The following is a 23,311-nucleotide window of genomic DNA, read 5'->3' as shown; positions in this document are numbered from 1 at the left end:
GAATACGGAGAGTGCAGACATTCCCTCTATTATGTGGTTGTAATTTTGTAAGTATACCATGGCCTGCCCCCATCAGCACTTGCCTTGTACACTAGCTTGTGACACACTTGGTCTTACTATTATATTATGGTTACATGTCACTGATGATATAGTATAGTCAAGGTGAATATATCACTTGCTATGGGCACATTAACTCTTCTTCATGCTGCTTAATGGCGTTCCATCAGTACATCTGCCATTATTCACTATTAGTGTAATAACAAATGGAGCACACTTAGCTGGAATGAGACATTGATGGCAGCTGTTTTAAGTCAAAATGTTTTGGAATGTATTTTGTGTGCATGCTTGAGGGTAAGAGTGAGTTTATGTGAGAGAGAGTGTGCGTGTGTGTGAGCATGGGTTTGTATTTGTAAGCTTTTGTGTGTGCGAGTGAAAGTGAGTGAAAGACAGTGACAGGTAGTGAGTGAGATTGTGTTAGATTGTAGCCTAATGTACTATTTTTTGATGCAAGGCAACACTGCAGCAAAGATGCTGTGCTGCCTTGCACCCGAGGGAGAAAGACTCTCCCGGTGCGCTGGTGCACTTTTGGCATCCACGTGCCAAAGCACACACCTTTGCACCATCGTGCAAGGATGTGTGCATTCTCGGAAGAATATGTTTTGAAGTGGTAGGGGTTTCTTCTACTACAAAAACTATGCTTTAATGCTTTTCCCACTTTGTATGTGTGTTGCACAATGCAGCCCTCATTTGGAAAAACAAGAAGAAATTACAGCATTTCTCCTCATTATGCCTGCCTTGAGGAGTCGTACGAGTTTGGTGCAAATTCCTCTCTACTGGTGGAACGCCCTCTTGCCCCAAAATAAAGGAAAGCAGTACATAATGCAATTATGCAGTACTTTGGGACATTATCCAGCGCATCAGGATTTGCACTGGATAGGAAATCTCACCCTTATACTTTGTACCAATTTGCGTCACAAAAGTGATGCAAACATGGTGCAAAGCGTTAGAAAACATGGTCCTTTGAATCAGTGAGTATGAGTGAGTTTTAGTGAGATTAATAGTGAAGGAAAGTGTGTATGATTAAGAAGGAGTTTAATGGGGTGTAAGAGTCACAGTGTGATATTAGACTTATGTAACACTGGAAAACAGGGTCAATGGTCATTTGATGGCACTTCCTGTGATGTAATTAAAGTCAAAGTGTATGTGATGTTCCTTGTGCTACCCAAGGCATTTTGGTGAATTGATCCCCATGCCTGTCTTTTTTCAGCTGTGTTGTCATAATGTCATGTGTCCAGCGGTCCTCCAAATTCTTTTTTTCCTTTCTCCACTACAGCTCATTTAATGCATGTGTCTGTAGTAAACCTCCACAAACTGTCTAAACACAGGCTGGAGACTGGCTGACAGGGACAGGTTAATGTGGTAACATTCACAATATATGCTGCTGACTATCATTCACTGATAGCAACTTCCATTGCTTCACTATCCCCGTCTGTTGGTGGAATGTTCTTTTTGTGCAGTCTACAGTCATATATCTGCTTAACTGTGTAGGAAGCTGGCTCTATATATGGTATACCAACAATTGGTTATACCATACACAGAGTCCAGAGATTCCCCCAGAAGTGCACAGGGCTCAATGTAAACCAAAAAGTGCCTTATTTGTGGTAGTGTGGGCGAGCAGCCTTAGGCCTCACACAGAGAAGTGTAAGACTTTTGTTGTGCACAGTGATTAATAAATGACACACAACTCAAAAAGTAGATCCGCCTCAATTTTAGAAAAATGAGCTTCTTTCAAGATGTATTTTAAGACCAAGCTGTACGCAAAAAGGTAAGTATTTCAAAACATCTTTAATAAATCTTTATTCTGCTGCAAATCAACCATAAAAGATTACATGATAAAAACATTTCATACAATTAATATACTCAAACTTATGATAAAATATTGTTTAAAGCAAAATAAAATCATTTGCCCACCATGTTCCGAAGGCACATGGAAATGTATTTATAAATCATTAGGCAATAAATTCATCTTTCAAGAGGAGCAAATATTGTAACGCAGCCCTGCACTTTCTTATATTTAAAAATCTTAACAGTGGTTTTAAAAAAGCACGTCTAGGAGTAGTATAGAGTCCACAGAAAAACATAAAATGCAAAGTACTCTGTGCTGATTCTGAGTCACAAGGACACAAATCCAATTTTGCGTCACAATGTGCATCACGCGGATAGGAAACCAATAAGTGGGCAATACCTATCCTGAATCTTATAAGATAAAACATCTTAGGGTGATTAAAAAAGAAAGAGAGATAGGGTTCAGTACCTAAAAAACAAACCAGCAATGAGTGTTTGACAACTCTTTTCTTGCTATATTCTGCACAATCTCTGAGTTCATAGCTATATGTCATAAACATTCTTTTTAATTTGACTCTTGCAATTTTGACTATATTACCAGGAGTGTCAATACAGTCTGGTTGCCCCAACTTCCCTAGTAGCTCGTGTATATACATAATCCAGGGAATTTTCTTGACACAGTCCAGTTTCAACCAATCAGTGATTATAGCACGATTTAGGACAGTCTCTTCTTTCACCCAAATACTACGCCATAACAGAAGTGGTGATAACTGAAGACGAAAAGATAGCGGGGTTACACATAATTCATACAAATATTAATGGCAGTACTTTTAGGCACTGTTAACAACCGTTTCAAAAACATATTTTCAACTCTCTGTAGACCAGCAATGTTGCAAAACCCCCAGACACCAGCGCCATACATAGTGCGAGCCTTATATATGTCTGTAATTACTTTTATAGGCTGGGAGCCTAGTTATTTGTAAACCTAAACATAGCCTCAACGTTACGATTAAAACATCCAATTCTTGCCTCCACTAAGGGGGACCATGTATTTTTTTTTTTTTTTTTTTGTTTAAGAAGTTTTTATTGAATTTTCAGAGAAAAAGAAAAAGAAAAACAAATGATACAATAAGCAAATATTCCAATATAGCGCCATAAAGAGATAGTATATAAACGAAGTTGGTTTACAATAACTGGGCAGACAAAAAAGGATCAATAATAGGGCAATTTAAGGAAAAGGCACTGATAAATGGGATAGGAGGAAAAGGGGGGAAGAAAAGAGAAAAGACCAAAGAGAGGAGAGGGAAGGAGAAAAGAGAAAGCCAGAGAGAGAAGAAAATGAAAAGAAAATGAATTATCACATGGGAGGGTGCGAGGAGAGATAAGTAGTAAAAGGGAGCCAAAGAAGATCAGCTTTGATTTTTTGGGAAACAGAAGAGGAGGAAACGGAAGCAATCCTATGTTCGTCACAAATAAAATTCCACCAAGTAATTGACGACAGTTTAGAATTGTCTTTCCATGCAGACAGGATCACTTTAAATGCTAATGCAATAAAAAGATCAAATAACCTAGAACTAGGTAAAACAGTTTCCATATCAGGAGCTAAAGAACCTAAAAAGATATTTACAAAAGTTAAGGTTGCATTAAAGTTGAAAACTGACATGCATACATTCCAAATTGAATTCCAAAAAGATAGAACAGATGCACATTCATATAGCTGATGAACTAATGTACCAGTTTCGGTAGAGCAGGACCAGCAAAGGGGAGAGGATGTAGGGGAAAACTTACAAATAGCAACAGGAGTAATAATGGCTCTATGATACAGAAAAAAACAGAGATTGGGTTATCCTGGCTGCAGCCGAAACTTTAAATAATTTCGACCATAATTTGTCCCAACTATCAATAGAAAGAGAGATGGATAGGTCCATTTCCCATGCACTTTCAATGTTGGATTTAGAGCGAACATTGGCATTAGATAACAATAACTTATAAACAGTGGCAGCCTTAAGTTTATGCGCCGGGAATAGAGAATATAATGGTGAAGAGGGTATTAAAGGGGGCGAAACTGATGGGAGAGAGTAAGTAGCTAATTGGGTTTGTATAGCATTAGAGATAATAATGTATTCCTTGTAAAAGGAGTCAGGGAGCTGATATCGTGTCTGTAGATCTTGGAAGGAGATGATAGAAAACCCATTCAAAAACTGATGCACAAAAAAGATCTCCTTTTCCTTCCAGTATTTGTAATAGAAAGATCTACCTTTATATTTAAGAAATTTGTTATACCATAGGGTGGAGATTAAAAAACATTGGATAGGGGATAGGTCTTTAAGAAATGTATTGTACAGCAATTCACGGGAGTATTTTAATACAGGACAAAAAGGTGCAGTTGGACATAAATGTAACATGCTGAAACTGAAACTCTTTTAGAAGCGACCGCTCAAAGATAATCCAACAAGGAATAGGCGTATCCCCGAAATCGAAGGCCAATGAGAAAGATTGTTTAATCAAGAAAGCAGAGTGGTATACTTTAAAATTAGGGAAGCGCACTCCCCCCTCTTCTTTGGGGCGAATAAGTTTGTTCAAAGCAATGCGGGAGTGCTTATTGTTCCATAAAAATGTAATACATAGAGAGTTTAATTGGGAAAAGAATGTGTTAGGGATTTTGACAGGGAGCATAGAAACCGTGTAAAGGATATGAGGAGTGACCATCATCTTAATAGTATCTAGTCTACCCCACCATGATAAAAATAAAGGGGACCACACGAGGAGAAGAGATTTTAATTTATTCATTAGTGCGTTAAAAGTAAATTTAATAGTATCCGCTATATTAGAGGCAAACCAAATGCCAAGGTATTTAATTTTGGAGGGACACCATGCAAAGGCAGTATCCGCAAACATAAATTGATAACATATCGAGTTTAAAGGGAGAACCTCTGTTTTAGATAGGTTAAGTTTGTACCCAGAAATGGAAGAGTAAAGGCGGACTTCCTCTAAAAAAGGGGGAAGGGATTCACTAGGATTGGACATGTATACCAATATATCATCCGCGTAGGCAGATACTTTAGTTTCAACAGAAGCAGAGGCAAAACCTTTAATTTTGGGATTGGTTCTAATACGCTCAAGGAAGGGTTCCAAACACAGGATAAAAAGTAATGGGGAGAGAGGACAACCTTGTCTGGTGCCTCTAGATAGGGGAAAAAATTGAGAAAATTGGTTATTAACAAAAGTACTAGCCCTCGGACAAGAGTATAACAGTTTGATAAAAGAAATAAAATTAGGGCCAAAACCAAACCATTGTAGTGTATGAAACATAAACTGCCAATTTATACGATCGAATGCTTTTTCAGCATCCAGAGACAAAGCAGCCAGAGGATCTTTATAATTTTTACCATGGGACAGGATGTTCATGAACATTCTAGCATTATCGGAAGCCAATCTACCTTTGACAAAACCCACCTGGTCAGTCTTGATCAGAAGGGGTATGATAGAATCAAGCCGAGACGCAATAATCTTAGCGAAGATCTTGCAGTCGTAATTGATTAGGGAGATTGGGCGAAAATTTTTACAAAAAGAGTGGTCCTTATCAGGCTTAGGGATAATGACGATCAAGGCATCCATAAAGGAGCCAGACGCTTTCGCATCAGTAATGAAGGAATTAAACAGCTGCAATAATTTAGGGGCAAACAAAGATTTGAAAGTACAATAAAACTCCACCGGTAATCCGTCCGGACCAGGGGCTTTTAACTTCTTTAAAGCTTGTAGAGCAGTAAGTATCTCTTGTAAAGTAATATCCGCCTCTAAAGCGGAAAACTCAGCATTGAGAGACGGGGGAGCAGGGAGTCCGGAAAAAAACTTATCAAGGTTGTGAGAGGAGGGGAATGTGTCATCTGAATAAAGAGATCGATAATAGTCATGAAAGACCGCTGCAATTTCTTCATCAGAGGACACCAGATTATTGGTGGATTCATCCATGATCTGACCAATGGTCTTACGTTCAGAGCGAATTTTTAAGTAATTCGCTAGCATTTTACCTGCTTTATTTTGCCCTCCGTGAAATTTAGACTTAATTCGAAGTAAAACATTGCAGGCATCAACAGTCGCAATTTTGTTAAGGTTGGTTTTGGCTGTAATTAAATTCTTAAGTGAGTCAGCATTTTTGGAGGAGAAATAATCATGCTCTAATTTTTTCAGCTGTTGTAATTGGTCCTCATACTTTTTCACATTGGCCTTCTTTTTCCGGGACACAAAGGAAATAGTGAAAGCACGGAGAGCCGCCTTAAAAGCATCCCAGTTGTTAGGAATGGAAGTGTCTGATGGGTTGTTAAAGGTAAAAAATTCATTAATAAAGGAGGTGACTTCTTTAAGAAAAACTGTATCCGATAACAGGTGAGTGTTAAACTTCCAGCGATTAAATTTGGTGGTGGTAAGTGAAAGGTCAAAAACAGCATAGACAGGGGCATGATCTGAGATAAAGATAGAGCCAATTTCAGATTTTTGGATAGATGGAAGAAGGGATTTGCTAACCAAGATATAATCAATTCTGGATCGGGTTTGGTGAACATTAGAAAAGAACGTATATTCCAACAAATCAGGGTTACAGGTTCTCCAGACATCATACATTGGGCGAGAGGCAATGGCCGATTGAAAGGATTTATGGGTCTTATCCGGTTGAAATTTGTACTTTGATAAGCGATCCGAAAAAGGATCCAACCACTGATTAAAGTCGCCTGCTACAATAATATTAGGACAATCAGCGGTGGAGAGGAGAATTTTGATATCATTCCAGAATTTTGGATCCGGTTTCACAGGGCCATAAATGTTTAACAAAACTAGCGTTTTATTGTATAAAACAATCTTGGCCATTACCCATCGACCTGCATCATCATTTTGAGAAGAAATAACTTGCACAGGTAAAGTTCTATGGAACAATATGGCAACCCCCCCTTTTTTGTTAACAGCAGGGGAAAAAACGACTTGGCCTACCCACTGCCTTTTTAATTTCAGCGACTCGACATCATTACAATGAGTTTCTTGAAGAAAGGAAATTTGAGAGTTGAGTTTAGATAAATGAGAAATTACCTTTTGTCTTTTAACAGGATTTCCAAGACCACGGACGTTCCACGTAACAAAATTACACATACGCGAGGGTCAGGGGAATGTGATACACATGGTGTGGAAATACTTCAAAGACAAAACGACACTGGAAGACAAAATGCGCATAGAGGTTACAAAAGGAAGCAACAGAACATAAAACCACATTACTAAGAAAAATCAACAAGCCTTTAGCAATGTAATAAATAAAGAGAGGTCTAAAAGCTTCACAAACGAGGAGAAATGAAGGGAAAAAAGCAAAGAGGAAACATGGGAAATCTCGAAAGAGGAAAAGAGTGACGCACCAACCAAAGGAAGACTGAAGTAAGAAAGTGTGAGAAAGAACAGGGGAGGGAAAGAAGGTAAGCAGACGTAGAGAGTATAGGAAAGCGGAGAAAGAAAACAGGTCAAGGAAAAGAGTCCAGACCTGAAAGACATCAATAAAAAAGTGAAGTTGGAGCGTGATGAGACCGGAGAGAAGACAGCGGTATAAACCACATGGATAAGATTGGAAGCAGGAATAAACTTGGTACTTGTAAGAAAGGAGCAAAGAAAAGACGATATGAGGGAAAGAAGAAAGAATTGAACAGGAAGAGCCAATAACGAAGAAGAAGAAACGTGATTAACAAACATACAATACGTAATAGAGCATATGGAAAGCTATATATACGAAGTATCTAAGGTAACCAGAAAAAAGCTGTTGAGAACACCACACTAAAGCAGCAATAAGAAGAAGCACTCAATGATTAGTGTCCATATTCCGAGAGGAGATGTTATTAAGAAACAGTTTCAATTTTCCCGGGTCATCAAAGGATCTCGTCTGGCCGTCGTGGGTGATCTTGCAGATGGAGGGATGGAGAATGCCATACTGGACGTTCAAGTGTCTCATTTGTGGACGCAGTGCAAGGAATTCCTTGCGTCGAGCGTTGGTCGCATTGGAGACATCTTGTGAGATAAAGATATTGTGACCAGACCACGATAGGTGACGTTTAAGTTTAGCTGCCTTAAGTACAGTCATAAGTTCTGTGAACTCCAGAAAAAGCATGATAATACCACGGGGTTTGGTGGAATTCGGTTGAAGGCGACCTAAGCGGTGAGCTCTCTGTATATTCAAGGGTGTAGATGACTGAAGGCCCAAGAGATCATGAAGGAATTTTCGAAGGAAAAGCACCATATCAGGACCCTCAATATTCTCTGGCAAGCCAAAAAGACGGAGGTTATTCCTTCGATTACGATTCTCCAAGTCCTCAGTATGGAGCTTTAGTTTGTGAATCTCTTGTTCCAATAACGGTATTTTTGTGGCAACATCCTGAACGTCACTGACGCGCTGTTCTAACTCAGTCACCCTACCTTCCATGACAATCCATCGGTCCTCTATTTGTTGCAATTTTTCGTTCGTGGCGACCATAAAGGGTTGAAGACCACGCACTTCCTCTAGTATATTATCTAGAACTGGACTTTGTGACGAAAGAATAGGAGAAGGCGGGTCATTCTTCTGCCTTTTGGGCTTTGCGCCAGAAAAAGACGGTTTACTTGGAGGATGGGAGTCACTAGACATCTTGGCAATTTGACTAGACACCTTCTTGGCGGGAAAAAATATGCGGAATTCTCTCATAAGCTGTAAAATTTGACGAAGAGTCTCATAAAGCCATTACAGCATCACCTTAGAACAAATAAAATAAATAAAGCTGTATCGCATCCAGCCTGTAGCTCTGAAAATACCGGAATCACGGCTCCTCTGAAGAAAAGACAAAATTATGAGACCTTCTCCTGAGAGAAAAACGGTACAGAACAAGCATGGCCAGGGGATATTGGCAACTGTTGAACTTAGAACAGACTCCCTCTCGGAGAAAAATGAAGCATTAAAGCATCAAGGCATGACTGGATCCAGAAAATGCGTGCGCGGTGCTGCAGGAATAAGATACGGGCGCCTCGATACAAAATGGCCGCCGTCGAGGATTACCTCAGGAATTCAGACCGCCACGTCTCCGGGTGATAGGAATGATGAAAACAGCCGACGAAGGGCAATTCCGAATCACGACATGTTCCGCTGGCAGATTCTTCTGGAGACAGCAACCGCAGCTCGCTGGGAAGCCTTCCACACAGCTACATAGCACCGCGTCCAAGCGGAGCTAACGGAGATCCGCCATCTTCCCTCGGCGTCCAAGCCACGCCCCCCGACCATGTATTTTTTTGATTAAAAAGAATGCCCAAGTAGGAAAAGGTGGGTACACAAAGTAATTTTTCATTATTAATAAAACATGTTTTTGTGCTCATGGGAGGTTTGCCCACCACCATAACATGGGATTTAGCAACATTTGTTTTCAGTCCAAGATCACTCATAAAACCATTAAAACTAGTTAAAAGCCTCTGCAGCCCCACCCCCGTTCTGGACATTAAAACACAATCATCGGCATATAGAAGTGCTGGAAGGGGTATACAGCCTATCTGAGGTACATCCATATTCCCATTGAGCAAATTACTCTCCAGGTCGTTGATGTAGAGGCAGAATAAAAAAGGGACGAGGACACAACCCTGACGGACCCTGCGATCCATTTTTATTGGGGCAGTGAGCTCGGCGTTGACACCATACTGCAATCTACCCGTTACACCATGGTGCATTGCTGTCAAAAAGTGGGCAATCGATGGTTCTATACCCATAGAGAGCATCTTCTCCCAGAGTCTTCCCCTCTGCACCCAGCCAAAGGCAGATGTCAGGTCCATGAACCCCAAATAAAGGGTTCCTGGCCTGGCTAAGGTGTACTTGGCAATGACCAGGTGCAGATTCAGACACTGTTCAACAGTGCCAAGGCCTCTCCTGAACCCATATTGAACATCTGAGAATTTCCCCATCTCATCTGCCCAAGTCTCTAGCCTCTCTAATATTACCCATACCATGATTTTACATGTGCAATCAATCAGTGATATGGGGCGGTAACATTTGGGGTCCGATCTATTACCCTTTTTGAAGATAGGGACTATTATCACTGTTCTCCAGGATTCTGGGGGACCATGGGCCGCATAAAATCTCAGTAAATTGGTTAGGAGAGGCAACTAGAGGGGAATATTGGCTAAAAACAGGCCTGCTGGCATGCCATCAGGTCCAGAGGCCTTATTCTTGACTGTCTGGGATAAGGCTCTCTCCACCTCTTCCAATGACGGCGGTGCCAGAGAAATACTCCCAGATTGATAAGTAAGCCTCACATCAGATTTATTACAACTCCGGTACAGGCCAGAAAAATTGTATGTTTTTCAGGAAAAATACTTTACACTTTAAAAAGTGGACACTGCAATTTTCAGGCTGTGCAATGTTTACCTATGGAGAAAAAGAAGATTATAGTTTTTCAGGTAAGTACACAACTTATAGATCCAGTCCTTGGGGTTTCAAGTCAACACCAGGCAAGGTTCAAATTGGTGCCAAGAATGCACCACCAGCAGGACAGGGGCAGCTGGATGCAGAGGTGAGATTCGGGGTCAGGCGCCCAAGGTTAACCAATGCAGACTGGGGGTGATTGAAGATGCGTTGCTCACAGGTTAGTAAAGGGAAGTCAGAGATTGATCTCCTGGAGTTAAGGTAAGTACAGGAGGGGGCACAAGGCAGCATCAACCTTACACCCTCAGCGGCTCAAGGGCAGTGGGGTGCAGAGTGCTAGCACAGCATCGGGCACCCAATGCAGTTCAATGGAGGAGATCGGTTTTGGAGAGGCTGCTGGCACTGGCCATCACGCTGCACAGAGAAAACCCACAGCTGCCCAGGTAAGTTCTGATGCTAGTGGACGTAGGGACACTGTTGGGCAAGCTCCCCAAGGCCCAGGGGCTTGGGGGGCAGGGGTGTCCTTTGGCGTCAGGAACAGCTTACCGGGCAGGTCACGTTCAGGGGAGTCTTTGGTTTCAGGCTGCAGGTGTCAAGGTAGAATCCAGCAGGGGTAAGCCCATGGTGGACTCTGGCTCAGAAGTGCTGGGGAACCTTTGCAAGACCGGTGGGCCACTTGGACTCAGGCCATGGGTGTCGGGTGCAGAGGTAGGTCCAGAGGTAGTTTTGCAGTTCCTCAGGGCTGAATTCCTTTTCTTTAAAGTTGGTTTCTACTGGACAGGTCCGCTGTCCATGGGAGATCTTGATCTTTGCCAAAAGCAGGCAGTTCTCCCGAGGCTTTGGAGGTTGCTGGGCTGATGGAAAGGTCATCTTTTGATGCAGGATCGTTAAGGGCTGCAGACAGGCCGGTAGGGCTGGGGACAAGTCAGTTGCTGTCTGAAGTTTTCTCTTCTGGTGCGACACTGTAGTGTCTGGCTCTGCTTAGTTCATTAGAATTCTGATTTCAGGGTATGGGGGTGTCACCTAAATACTAGATTTAGGGGTGTTGGACAGGAGAGACAGGTAGGCACCAATGGGTGCCTTTGCTAGGGGTGTCTACACCCTCTATTATGCAACCCTCCTGTGGGGTAGGGGGCAAAGCCCTAGCCCTGATTGAATAATGCTCAACATCTTCTAGGTGGTGGGCACTGAAAAATGTGCTTCACTTCGCCTCCAGAAGCTGGGGGTAAAGTTGGAGAAGGGGGGCACACCCCTGATTCAAACTAGGCTTTCCTGCTGGTTCTCCCACCAAAGGTGGGGGTTTGAACTAGGGGCTGCAAATTGCTGCTAGCAGCAGAGACTAGGGTTGCATTACAACGGCAGCAAGACCTTTGAAGCTTCCCTCTCAAGCACTGTGCTCATCCCCGGGGAGTAAGTGTGCCACCTCCTCCCAGGATGTGCTTTATTTCTGACCTAAGAGAACAGGGGTTCTTGACCCCGGGATCCAGAAACATGCCTAAAGCCAGTCCAAGACTACACCAGAGTTGGTAGCTTTTCAGGGGGCACCTCTAAGGTGCCCTCTGAGTACATGTTTTAATAAATCCAACACTGGCATCAGTGTGGGTTTATTAAGAGGAGTTGTTTGGTGCCAAACACTCCTGGGTTCAGTGAAGCCATCATGGTGCTGGGGAACTCGAGTTGTCGAGTTTCCAGCCCAGGTATTCTCTATGGTTCCCTGGCACTTACAATATTAACAAAAAACGTAAATATTGTAGAGGCATATCTGCTCGTGCAGATGTGCCCACATCTGAGATTTAGTGCACCCTGCCTTAGGGCTTGTAAGGCCTGCTAGAGGGGTGAATTACATATGCCTTAAGCAGTGCCGTTTGGCTGTCAACTCTGTTGTTTTTGTTTGCACCAGGATATGCAGGCTGCAGTGGCAGTTAGCATGGCCCTGATGAGGGGTCCCTAGGGGACCTTGTTCAGTCGCAATGCCCTAGGTACCAGGGGTACCATGTACTAGAGGCTTACAGGGGGGCCGGAAGTTGCCAATTGTGTTACAGTTTTAGGGATAGAACACTGGTACTGGGAACCTGAACAGCAGGGTCCCAGTACACTTCAGTCAAAATTTAATCAAAAGCCAGGTAAAAAGGGGGGTTCTGCAACAGAAACCAACTTACCCACAAACTGTCTGTAAAGTAAAATATTCTCACCTCGTCCCTTTTCTTCAGTCCCTCCTTTTTAAATTTCTTTATTGTTTTACCACATAAAGCAACAATTGTCTCTTGTAATTAATCGGATATTCTGTATCACATTTCAACATATACAGTATGACCATTGGCCTCATATACTAACAATTCCAAATTTCCTTATAGTACCAACTGCAAAGATTGTAATTAAACAAATACCCCCGCCCCCTCTTCACCCCCCCAACCGGTGTCTGAAATCCAGTGTTAGGTGTGTTTATATGTTAGTCTTTGTTTCTCAGTAGTCGACTTGTGTGACCTCAGTATGTCCTTCATGTCCTATGAGGACCCCTGAATTCCGCTGCTCGACCACTGTCGGGTCTAGTTGAGATGACTGGGTGTGGCTTTCAGTTCCTGTATCATAGTTCCCCAGGCCAATAATACATCTGGGAGTTTCTCATCACGCCTGGTTTTCCTCATATGCTCCTCCTCTGCAGACGCCCATTCTTTAAGATCTAATTCCCATTTTTCACTACTGGGGCCCTACGGGGACAGCCAATGTATGGCGATTCGCCTTTTTGCTATTGGAAGTCCCAGTACCAGAAAGCATCTGGTCGTTTTATGCTTGGAGTTGCTCAGTATCAGTCCCAGAAGGCACGTTATTATTTCTGGTGTAACCTTCCATCCCATCACCCTGTTTAGGTGTTCTAAAACCGCTGCCCAATAGTTTTGTATACGGGGAATTCGCCAGACCATATGTACATAATTGGCTTGCGCAAACCATCTCCTAGGGTAGTGGGGGTCTCTTGATGCATTCATTGAGTGCAGCAGACTAGGTGAAAGATAGCTCATATTTATTATATTGCATTGTATTCGTTTAAACCTAGCCCCTACGGACACTTTACAAACTCCCTCATGGATTTTCTTCCAATCCGACGGCGATAAAGGATGATCAATAATCTCCTGCCACCTGTCCTGTACTTTTAGGGATTTGCCCTGTCTATCTTCCTCAGCGCCCTGTAGAGGTGCATCCCCAATGTACACCTTCCTGCCATAGAGATCATGGTAACCAGTGTTTGAGAATGTGTGCGAGCCTCTGGAAAAGTCGGCCAGAGTTGCCTGGCTGTGGCTGCTATTTAGGCATATTGCGAATGCCCATACCGCATTCTGGTATGTTATAAACCTGCCTTCTGGATATAGGTCTACCATCATTAGGCTGCCTACCTCTCTCCATTTCTCTATAGTCATTCATTGCTCTATCTTGGCAAACTGCGGGATCTCCCAGACATCGGCCTCTGGTGCGAAGGTTCTGCAGTCCCTCCTTATGTCACAGATTGTCTTTGTCATTAAAGTCCCAAATACAATTCAGATAATACCCGTTCGCCATTTGACATTGTTATATCCATCCCACTCTCTTCCCTTTGTTTTAACCCCCCTCCATTCTGTCCTCCCTTGGTTCTTAAATCACACCAATATATCTTGCTAATTACTCTGCCATTTAACCTTTAATGTAACATGCTCATTTTGTGGACGGGTATGGGATGAATTGGACCCCAAGTGCTGTCATGTTTGCATGGAGCCAAACACACTCCATGGCCATCTTTGTTCTTTTATGCCTCTTGAACCTTTGACGCTTCTGCTGAGCTGATCCCTGACCGGCCTAACCTTCAGGAACTGCTTCAGTCCTCACTCACCGCTCTAATTTACCTACAGTGCCACCTTCGGCTTCAGCCTCTCCTGAATGTTCCATTCCTGCTTTGAGGCAGAGCCATTCCAGTCAGCCTGTCGTTGCAGATGATGTTGTGTGTTCTCTGCTGGAGGCAGAGAACCTGCTTCTGTTGCTCCCATCCAGTAGTGTTGCTCCAAGGCAGCTCCCTCAAGAGCCTAACACCTCAGGGACAGTGACCCCTTCCCGAGAGCATCTGCATTCTTCTAGGCCTCTGCTCTGTGAGCCCATCAACCCCACCCTCACTACCCATCCAGGAGGCCATTTTGACTCATTATATTGGAGCATCCAGTGATGAATTGCTATGAGAACATCTCATGTTCAACAACACAAGTAGGATTATACAGGAATGACTATAAATACTAGGTGACCCCACACTGGCACAGGTAATAGAAACAGCAAAGGCTTATGAGCTAAACGTAAAGGCAACAGTGAATCTGTAAGGTAAAAATGAGACAACCAAAGGATAACCAAGATAAAAGAGAGAAGCACGAGGATAGATTTGCCTGCTACCTCTTAGGTAACAGCAACCACATTGCAGCATTCTAGGGACATTCAGCACTCAACCGCGAGTGGAGCAAAAGTGAAAAATTGGGTCACTTCTCCAGTGTGTCGTGATAAAAAAAAGTATCCCCAAAAAAATTAAGTAGCATGATATTTGAAGAAGTCCCAGGCCTTAATGGCGCTAAGTCAAGCGGCAAGGCTGTTGATATGGTGCTGGTGGTACACATTGTGAGCTGTATAAAGGTGGCCAGTCCAGATAGGCCTCATGTGTACATTGCAAGTCCTGCAAGAAACATTAACACTCATGGCGGACTCCTGGTCCCCATTCGTGGTTAGCACAAAATAATTTTTTGAATCTCTCTTGAAGAGGAAAATTACCTCTCTATTTGCCCCGACATCAAAACTGTCACGTTCAATGGGCGGTGATGTATGTGTCCCTCTGAAGGGTGTTTGCTTAAACATTCTTACTTCTTGCCTCAAGGGACACATGGGGATGTCAGTCCACAAGGGTTTGTGTGGAATGCATTTTTAGTGGCCAAGAATGGGACATGGATGATGGTCGTTACATCACGTGTTAGTTTGCATGCCTAGCAATAAAAATCTGAAGACCTTGTGTACCCCTTTATAACCAGTTCTCTGCCTGAATTTGCATGGCAAAAGTTGGGATTTGATAATGCTGGCCCCGTTTACAAACTTCCCTCTCACATGCAGTATGTACTGGTCCACATAGATTATCATTCTAAATGGTCAGAGATTACGTTTGGTGAGAGAGCAACCACTTTGATGTTTTAGAATTCCTCAAGAACGTCTTTAGCAAGGATGGCTTCCCTGAGACAATTGTTACAAATCACAGGGTGCAATTTACTTTCTCTGAAATGACATGTTTCCTTCGTCTTCATGTTATAACCCACTTGAGTACTTCCCTTTATGACTCACAGTGCAATGGCCAGGTTGGGCAATTTCATTGTTATCTTTAGAATGGTGTGCACCTAGCCTTCCAAGGCCACATTCCCATTCATGAGAGGAGGTGGGCTTACAGAATATTCCTCTATAATGTCATGGGTACTAGCCCATTTGTCTTATTGAGAGAAAGATCTCCCACTTCTGAAGAATGTCCACGGCGGCTCAATGGTAATCTGACTCAGGACAAATCCCATGTTTCCAAACACGACCTCCTTGTGGTCAGGAAGAATGTATAGTCTCAACATACCTGCGCTAAGCAATGCTTTAATCATGCCAGCAAAATGAATGGCAGTACTTTGTCTCAGTTTCTCCAGATCTTTTCCTTGGTAAAAGTTCCTCTTGATTCACAGAAATGATCTATGAAGTCTTTTCTATCCCTGAGACTTCCAACAGGAGGCAAGCTCTACTTTAAGCCCTTGGAGAAAACTCTAACAGCAGGATGATGAAAGCACAGTTCAGTCCTTACCCTGCCCAAAAGAGAAGCAACCACTGCAGGCCAACCCCAACAGCACAGGGGCTGTACTCCTCCTCCAGCTTTCCTGGTTCTTCTTCCTGGTAGGTTCCTTAGTTCAGCAGTAATCTAAAGTTCAGGGGTCTGGGCCCCACTTTTTATAGCACAAATTCCTTTGTTTTCTGGTGGCAGAGAAGCTCGTTGCCAGGCCAAAACCAGTTCTGTCCTCTCTGATGCAGCTTCCCAGTAGGAGGTGGATACAGCATTGAGTTAGGCAGACCAGGCCTATTTAGGTGCAAGGAAATCTCCTCCCCCTACTCTTAATGCAGGCCAGGTCTATTCAGCCCAGCTCTGACTCATTCAAGAAAGGCAGGACACACATCGAACCTGCCCCCCCTTCCCGGTGGCTGTCTGAGATAATGCACATCCCCAGTCTCTGTCATTCAAAAGCCAGACAGTCAATACACAAACCTAGCAGAGGCACACAGGATGGCTAAGCAAGAAAATACCCATTTTCTAAAAGTGGTATTTTCAAACACACAATATAAAAATCATCTTTACTAAAAGATGCATTTTTATATTCTTCAGGCATACTAAACTCCATCTTTCTATCTTGTCCCAATGGGAAGTCATATTTATAAGATGTTATAAATAAACTCCCATTCTACCTTATGGGACAGATAGCCTTTCAATAGTGAAAAACGAAATAAACTGTATTTCACTATCCGGACATGTCACACACCTCAGTACATGTCCTACCTTTCAGATACACTGCAACTTGCCCATGGGCTACCTTGAGCCTACTTTAGGGGTGTCTTACATGTAAGAAAAGGGAAGGTTAGGGCCTGGCAAATGAGTGCACTTGCCCGGTCGACAGGGTAGTACCAAACTGCCTGCAGACACTGCAATGGCAGGTCTGAGTTACATTTACAGGCTGCTCATGTGGGTGGCACAATCAGTGCTGCAGGCCCACTAGCAGTATTTCAGTCAGTCAGTCAAATACTTTTATTCGATTAATAAAAATCAAAAAAAGACATAACAAACAGAAAATCACATAAGATACAGGACAAAAAGTTCATCAATTACAATAATAATGACATTGTTAAGATTAAAAAAGATTGAAGTGAACATATTTCATAGGTCCAGTTCAAGGTTAAAAAAGTCTAACAGGAATTAAGACTCCATAGATAGAAAGAAACCACCAACCCATTCACACTAAAGCAATCATGTTATGTCTTAACCGTGCGCTAACACGCTTCTTGTTTATACGCACAGCCGCAACTAGAAAACTTGCTACATAAAAAGCAATACGAATGCTATGTAAAAGTTGCAGAAACAAGAGCGCTGGCCGGACTTGTAAGAAACCAGCCCCTTTGAGAAGAGGTAACAGGTATTTTTTCCTAATCTGTGCATAGTGCTCGCAGAACATGATGAGATGTAGTGTATCTTGAATAGAAAAATTATCGCAATCACATGGGGTTGCATTTTCAGGGGTAGCCCATGTGGGATACAAACCAAGCACAAGATGTATCAAGTTTAAGCGAAATTTGATTAGGAGAGACCTGTGAAGAGGACTGGTTACAAAGGCCAGATAGGGTTCCAGGCCAGGAACAGTTAGAAGCACATAATTCTTTCTAACTAATGTTTTTTTTAGTTTCAGGTCCTCCCTCTCAGCCGTAAATCGAGTGACCAGAGCAATCTTAATCCCTATAACATCTTTCTTGTTGATACATTCAGGGGAATTAAATAGGTCTGGTCTACCCACTAATGCCAGCATCTTTTTAACATAAGCCAGCCGGGGGATTCTATGGGCTCTATCCAAGGCTAAACAGTCCTTAAGGATCAGGTGGTTTAAATAAATTTCCTGGTTAAGCCAGGTTTTTAGACAACAAATGCCAGGTGCCACTTTAATTAGGTCTGCAACATACCCCACACCCAACTCTGAATGTATTGTGAAAGTGGGTGTGAACTGAGGGACGGACAGCAAAGATCTTAAAAACATATTCTCCGCCCTCTGGATAGAATCGGTATTGGCGTAACCCCAAATAGCAGAACCATAAGTGGCTATGGCCAAAGATTTGGCTTTATAGACTTTCAGAATAGCCTCTTTGGGGCGAGCTCCCAGCCGTTTGGCAAATCCAAGTATTGCTGCGGCCGATCTTGACACAGAGTTGCCTTTTTGTTTATGTTGCGGGCCCCATGTTCCTTTCTCGTCAAGGATTACCCCTAAATACGTAAAAATTGGGACCCTTTTTACTTCGCAACCTAGGCAGAAAAAAGATTTAAATTTCCTTTTCCTGCTAGCCTGACCAGTAATCATAACCTGAGACTTTTGGGTATTAATTTTAAGATCTAAAGATGTCATGAAATCTCCAAAAGAGGCCAGTAATCTATCAAGGGCCACACCTGAGCGTGCCAGGAGCACGGCGTCGTCAGCGTATAGGAGAACTGGGATCTTAGTATCTCCTGCACGCGGAACGTCCACCGCTGAGTTGGCCAAAGCAGGGTCCAGGGCATTTATATACAGTGTGAAAAGAAGGGGTGCCAATATGCACCCCTGCCTAACACCCCTCTCTGACCTAAAACAGTTGGTACACCTTCCTCCCTGAGTAACTCTCACCGAGGCTAATAAACCGCAGTGAAGGTCCGTCAAGAAACCAACCAGAGGGGGATCCACCCCCATGTCCAATAGGATTCTCCACAGCTTTGACCTGTTAACTAGGTCAAAAGCTGAGGAGAGATCCATAAAGGCCATATACAAGGACCCCTCCTTTGCAATGGTATATTTACAAATAAGTAAATGGAGGTTTAAACATTGATCCAACGTGCTCCTGTTAGCCCTAAAACCATATTGAGCGTTTGATAGTATACTACTGCCCTCAAGCCATGTGGTCAGTCTGCCGAAAATGACTCTGCCTAGGATTTTAACAGCAGAGTCAATTAAGGAAATGGGCCTATAACAGGCCGGATCACCCCTCTGACCTTTTTTAAAAATTGGGATAATAATAGACTTAGCCCAGGACTCAGGGATATTCTTGACTCTAGCGGCATTGAAGACATTTGTTAATATTTTGGCCCAGAGTTTAGGGGCAGACTTATATAAGTCTGCAGGGACACCATCTGGTCCCGGAGCCTTATTTTTGGATGTCTCATAAATGGCTTTTTCCACATCCTCCTCCCTAAAGGCCGACACTAGACCAACCTGTTTAAAAAGTAATGACCCTTCTAGATGCCCCGGTGAATGTGAGCTATAAATCTTTTCAAAGTGAGCTAACCACTGCTCGTCAGGAATACTACATTGCATGGGCAAGTTCTCAATACCGGAGAAATAAGAATGATTAATCACTCCCCAGAATATTGAGCTATCCCGCAGGGTTTCTTGTGACTGTAAGTTGTTCCAAGCATCTTCCTTGATCTCATTTTTACGGGCTGTGATGGCCTGTTTATATTGTTTCCTCAAGGATACAATCAATGGTCTGTTTCTCGGTGTTTCCTTTAATGCCATTAAAAGAGCAGAGTGAGCCTTAGTACAGTTAGTGTCAAACCATTTTTTTCCTATTTGACCCAGTGATTTAATTTTTACCAAAAGGGGATTATCTACTTGTAGGCAAATAGAATTAAAGGCTTCGACTATCCTCGAGTTGACAGCATGATCTAAGCATATGGCCACCTCCAGTTCAACCTTGGACAAAACCTCTTGTAGGAAAGTAATCGGTGTCACTTTAGCCCATTTCAGACTCCTATTCTGGTCTTTTAAAACAAGATCTGTTATCCTTGCAATTCTTATATCTTTCAAAACCAGTGACCCTCCCGGTAGAGCCTCAATTATTACGGGGTTATGGTCGCTAAATACAGAGTCTTCTACCCTGTAGTTTAAAACCAAAGGCAAAATCAAACTTGAAACAAACATGTAATCAATGACTGATCCTGAATCTATACCTTTAAATGTAAAAGACCTCTCCCCTTTCGTGCAGCAGCCGGATTCAAAGAGGTTTGAGGAAGCCAAAAGGCTCTCCAAAACCTCGCCTTTTTTAGTATGTTCAAAGTGTGTGGGTGATGAATTGGGAAATCCCTCATCATCATCCACGATGCAACCCAGACTGCAGGGATGGATATTAAAGTCACCCATCAGGATGACCTCGAAGCTATTATGTGACGCTCTGAATTTGTCCAGAACCTCCCCCAGAGATTCTAGATGCTGGTTTAGACTGACACTATTTGAAGAATTATAAAAATTAATAAGAAACAGGGTAGGGGAATTTACAAACACTAGTTCTACGACCAGGTAATGTTGGGAACCTGATTCTAACTGTTTAGCGGAACCTTTTAAATTCAATGAGACCAGGAGTGGGAGGCCCCCCCTCGCCCTACCCGCCAGGCTGGGTGTGGCTGGGATATAAAAATGGACATAACCATCCAAGAAGAAACTGTTCGAAATATCCCAGGTCTCTTGTAATGCAATAATATCGTGTGACTTGACATATCCAGCCCATATCCCGTATTGGGTTTTAGATCTAATGCCCGCAATATTCCAACTTAAGATCTTACATGTGGTCTTAGTACAGGACTCATTCGCTAGTATATTTACCGCACTTCTACCCTTAAACCCTCCTGAATGGATGTTTAATATAGGGGACATAATAGGGGACAACCCCTCTAATGCCGGTGAAGCTAGGGCTACCGGGTAACATACGTTGTTGGTAAGATCAGAGGAGTATGTAGCAGGCATTGGGTTGAAACTCCGTCTTGCCTGGTCGTGACCAGATCTTGCAAAAACATTAGAATTAAAATTATAAAAATACCCCAAATCATGTACCCTTATTTCTGACCGATCACATATAAATGAGTGATCACAAATAAAACGCACCACGCATCTCTCCGCAAAGTTAATAATGATGGAATCCCCTGGGACATCTTTAGGTCTAGGGCCCACCCAGCTGACTCTTCTGGCAAAGAGAATCTTCCCGTCCATGAAGTTCGGGATCGGTCTATTCTTGCTTAGCCAGAAAATAACTTTATTTTTAAGTTGTTGGTAGGATTCCGTTATACCATCTTTCAGTTCGGGGACACCAGTCAAAACGATAACATAGGGTGTAGAGTCTGGGGGAAGATGAATGTGAATATTGGAGGATTTATTATTTCTATCCCCAGAATCCATATTTACACCTTTCTGCACATCCTTAGTTACGGTGTTAATGCCTGATATACCCCTTATGCTAACCCAATCCTGAGTGCCACCTTGAATAGTGGCGATATCTTTAAGCAGAGTGCTAGGGGGAACAGCCCAGGAATTAGTTTTAGAGGACGCAACAGGGGCAGAGGGAGAAGATGGCAGGACAGTAACAGTAGGATTAACCCTAATGGGATTATCACTTTCCTTATTTACTAATTTGATAACATTTTTCAATGAGCAGAAATTATATAACATGGTTTGCTCAAGTCGTTCGACTTTTTCATTAACCACTTTTACCCTTTCCAAGAGTGGCAGTAATAAAGAACGGACCATTTGCTCGATCTGAAAAATCAGATCGCCATGTTGAGGCAGGTCCGAAGGTCTATTGTTAATCTCGCCCAAAAGTGAGTTATCAACAGCTTGAGCCTCACCTGTTACCAATGACAAATTTGTAGTAATATTAGGGTGCTTTGCCTGTCTCCCTTCCTGAGTCAGACCATCTCTTTTCCTTTTAAGGATAGCAGGCTTAGCTACTTTTCTACTGGCTCTTGTCTGGGGGTAGCTGGAGACAGGTTTAGGAAAATTAGAAGCGCTACCTAATAAAGTGGCAACTTCTCCCGGTGCATCAATCAAATCATTTTGGACAGATGATATAACATTACTATCCCCGATATTACCCCGCTGCGCTTGTTCACCTAGAGCCTGCGTACCTAGATTCTTAGGGGATTTTGCTAGAGCAATTGCTCCCAAAGACGAGCGTTTAGCTTGAGTTAGCTCTGAGGATAAACGGCGCTCAGTAATAGCCAGTTCGTGCTCTAGCACTGAAACTGCTCTGGTAATGAAATTATCAAGGGTACCAGACACAGACCCACCCCTTCCGGTGTGCTTCCCCTTGGCCGCCATCATGTACTTAGGGCGCACCAGTGGGAAGATGGTGTCAAAACAGTGTCAACAGTGCGCAAAGAGCAAACAATCAAAAAGGGTTTCACCATAAACCTTTCGAATCACTACAAAAAAACCTCAGATCTCAATTACAAACACAATAAATGCTATCATATAATGTAAACAGCGTGAGAGCTCAGATCTACCTTCTACGCTGGGGCACATATGACAGTGTTAGGGGGTTGGCCCAGCCCAGCCAGGGACAGTCAGGGACGGGCAAGGACGGGCCCGCCCTTGGCCCGGGCTTGGCCGGGCACTGCCCGCGCGCGTCCCGCGCTGCGGGGGCACCTCGCGGGCTTTAACGTGGCCCGGCGCTCCCGCGTAGCGTCACTGGCGTGCGCGGCCGCCGAGAATGCCGGGAGTTGTAGGCCGTTCCCCTCACGGCGGCGTTTGAACCCGAATGGCACCGAAAACACAGAGTCCGCTACTGGAGCTGCCGCTGCGCCGTTCCCCTCACGGCTGACCGCAGTTCTATCCACAGGTAAGGCGTCCCGCGCTGCGGGGGCACCTCGCGGGCTTTAACGTGGCCCGGCGCTGCCGCGTAGCGTCACTGGCGTGCGCGGCCGCCGAGAATGCCGGGAGTTGTAGGCCGTTCCCCTCACGGCGGCGTTTGAACCTGAATGGCGCCGAAAACACAGAGTCCGCTACTGGAGCTGCCGCTGCGCCGTTCCCCTCACGGCTGACCGCAGTTCTATCCACAGGTAATTTGATTTACAGGCCCTTTGCACACACAGTGCACTGTACTAGGGACCTACCAGTAAATCAAATATGCCAGTCATTGAATCACCTATCCATAAACACAATTTACAGGGACAGCATATGCACTTTAGCACTGATCAGCAGTGGTAAAGTGCCCAGAGTCATAAAAACAACAAAAAAAGGGTCCAAAACGGCAGGCCAAAAAGTGAAAAGTCAGGGGATAAACCCGCTGGAAAAGCCATGTCTAACACAACGTTTCCAAATGTAACGTGTGAAGCTATAGGTTTACAGACAGTTTTGAAGGAAAATTCTAGAACTCTGCAATATTTCAATGTCAGAAGAAAATAAGTGGCCTGGATCAACATTCTTCTCTAGAAGTGTTATATCCTATACTTCCTAGTCCTGGCTGCTCAGCCTGCATGAGTGTGATGTCATGGAA

At 43.4% G+C, this 23,311-nt stretch overlaps 1 long non-coding RNA gene across 1 annotated transcript in view; it reads right to left on the bottom strand.

Annotated features, from left to right (window-relative positions):
* Positions 1–1,828: 1,828 nt before the first annotated feature.
* The window catches only part of LOC146805928 (uncharacterized), a 109,337-nt gene continuing 87,854 nt past the window's right edge, over positions 1,829–23,311 (bottom strand). The window contains exons 3-4 of the long non-coding RNA XR_014967526.1: positions 6,925–7,045; positions 1,829–2,615 (exon numbers count right to left, since the gene is read on the bottom strand). This is a non-coding gene — a long non-coding RNA (uncharacterized LOC146805928). The remainder of the gene's footprint in view (positions 2,616–6,924; positions 7,046–23,311) is intronic.

The sequence above is a fragment of the Triturus cristatus genome, chromosome 8, assembly GCF_964204655.1.
Source record: "Triturus cristatus chromosome 8, aTriCri1.1, whole genome shotgun sequence".
Taxonomy (NCBI): Eukaryota; Metazoa; Chordata; class Amphibia; order Caudata; family Salamandridae; genus Triturus; species Triturus cristatus.
Note: the sequence above shows the minus strand (reverse complement) of the source record. Positions and strands in the feature narration are given on the sequence as shown.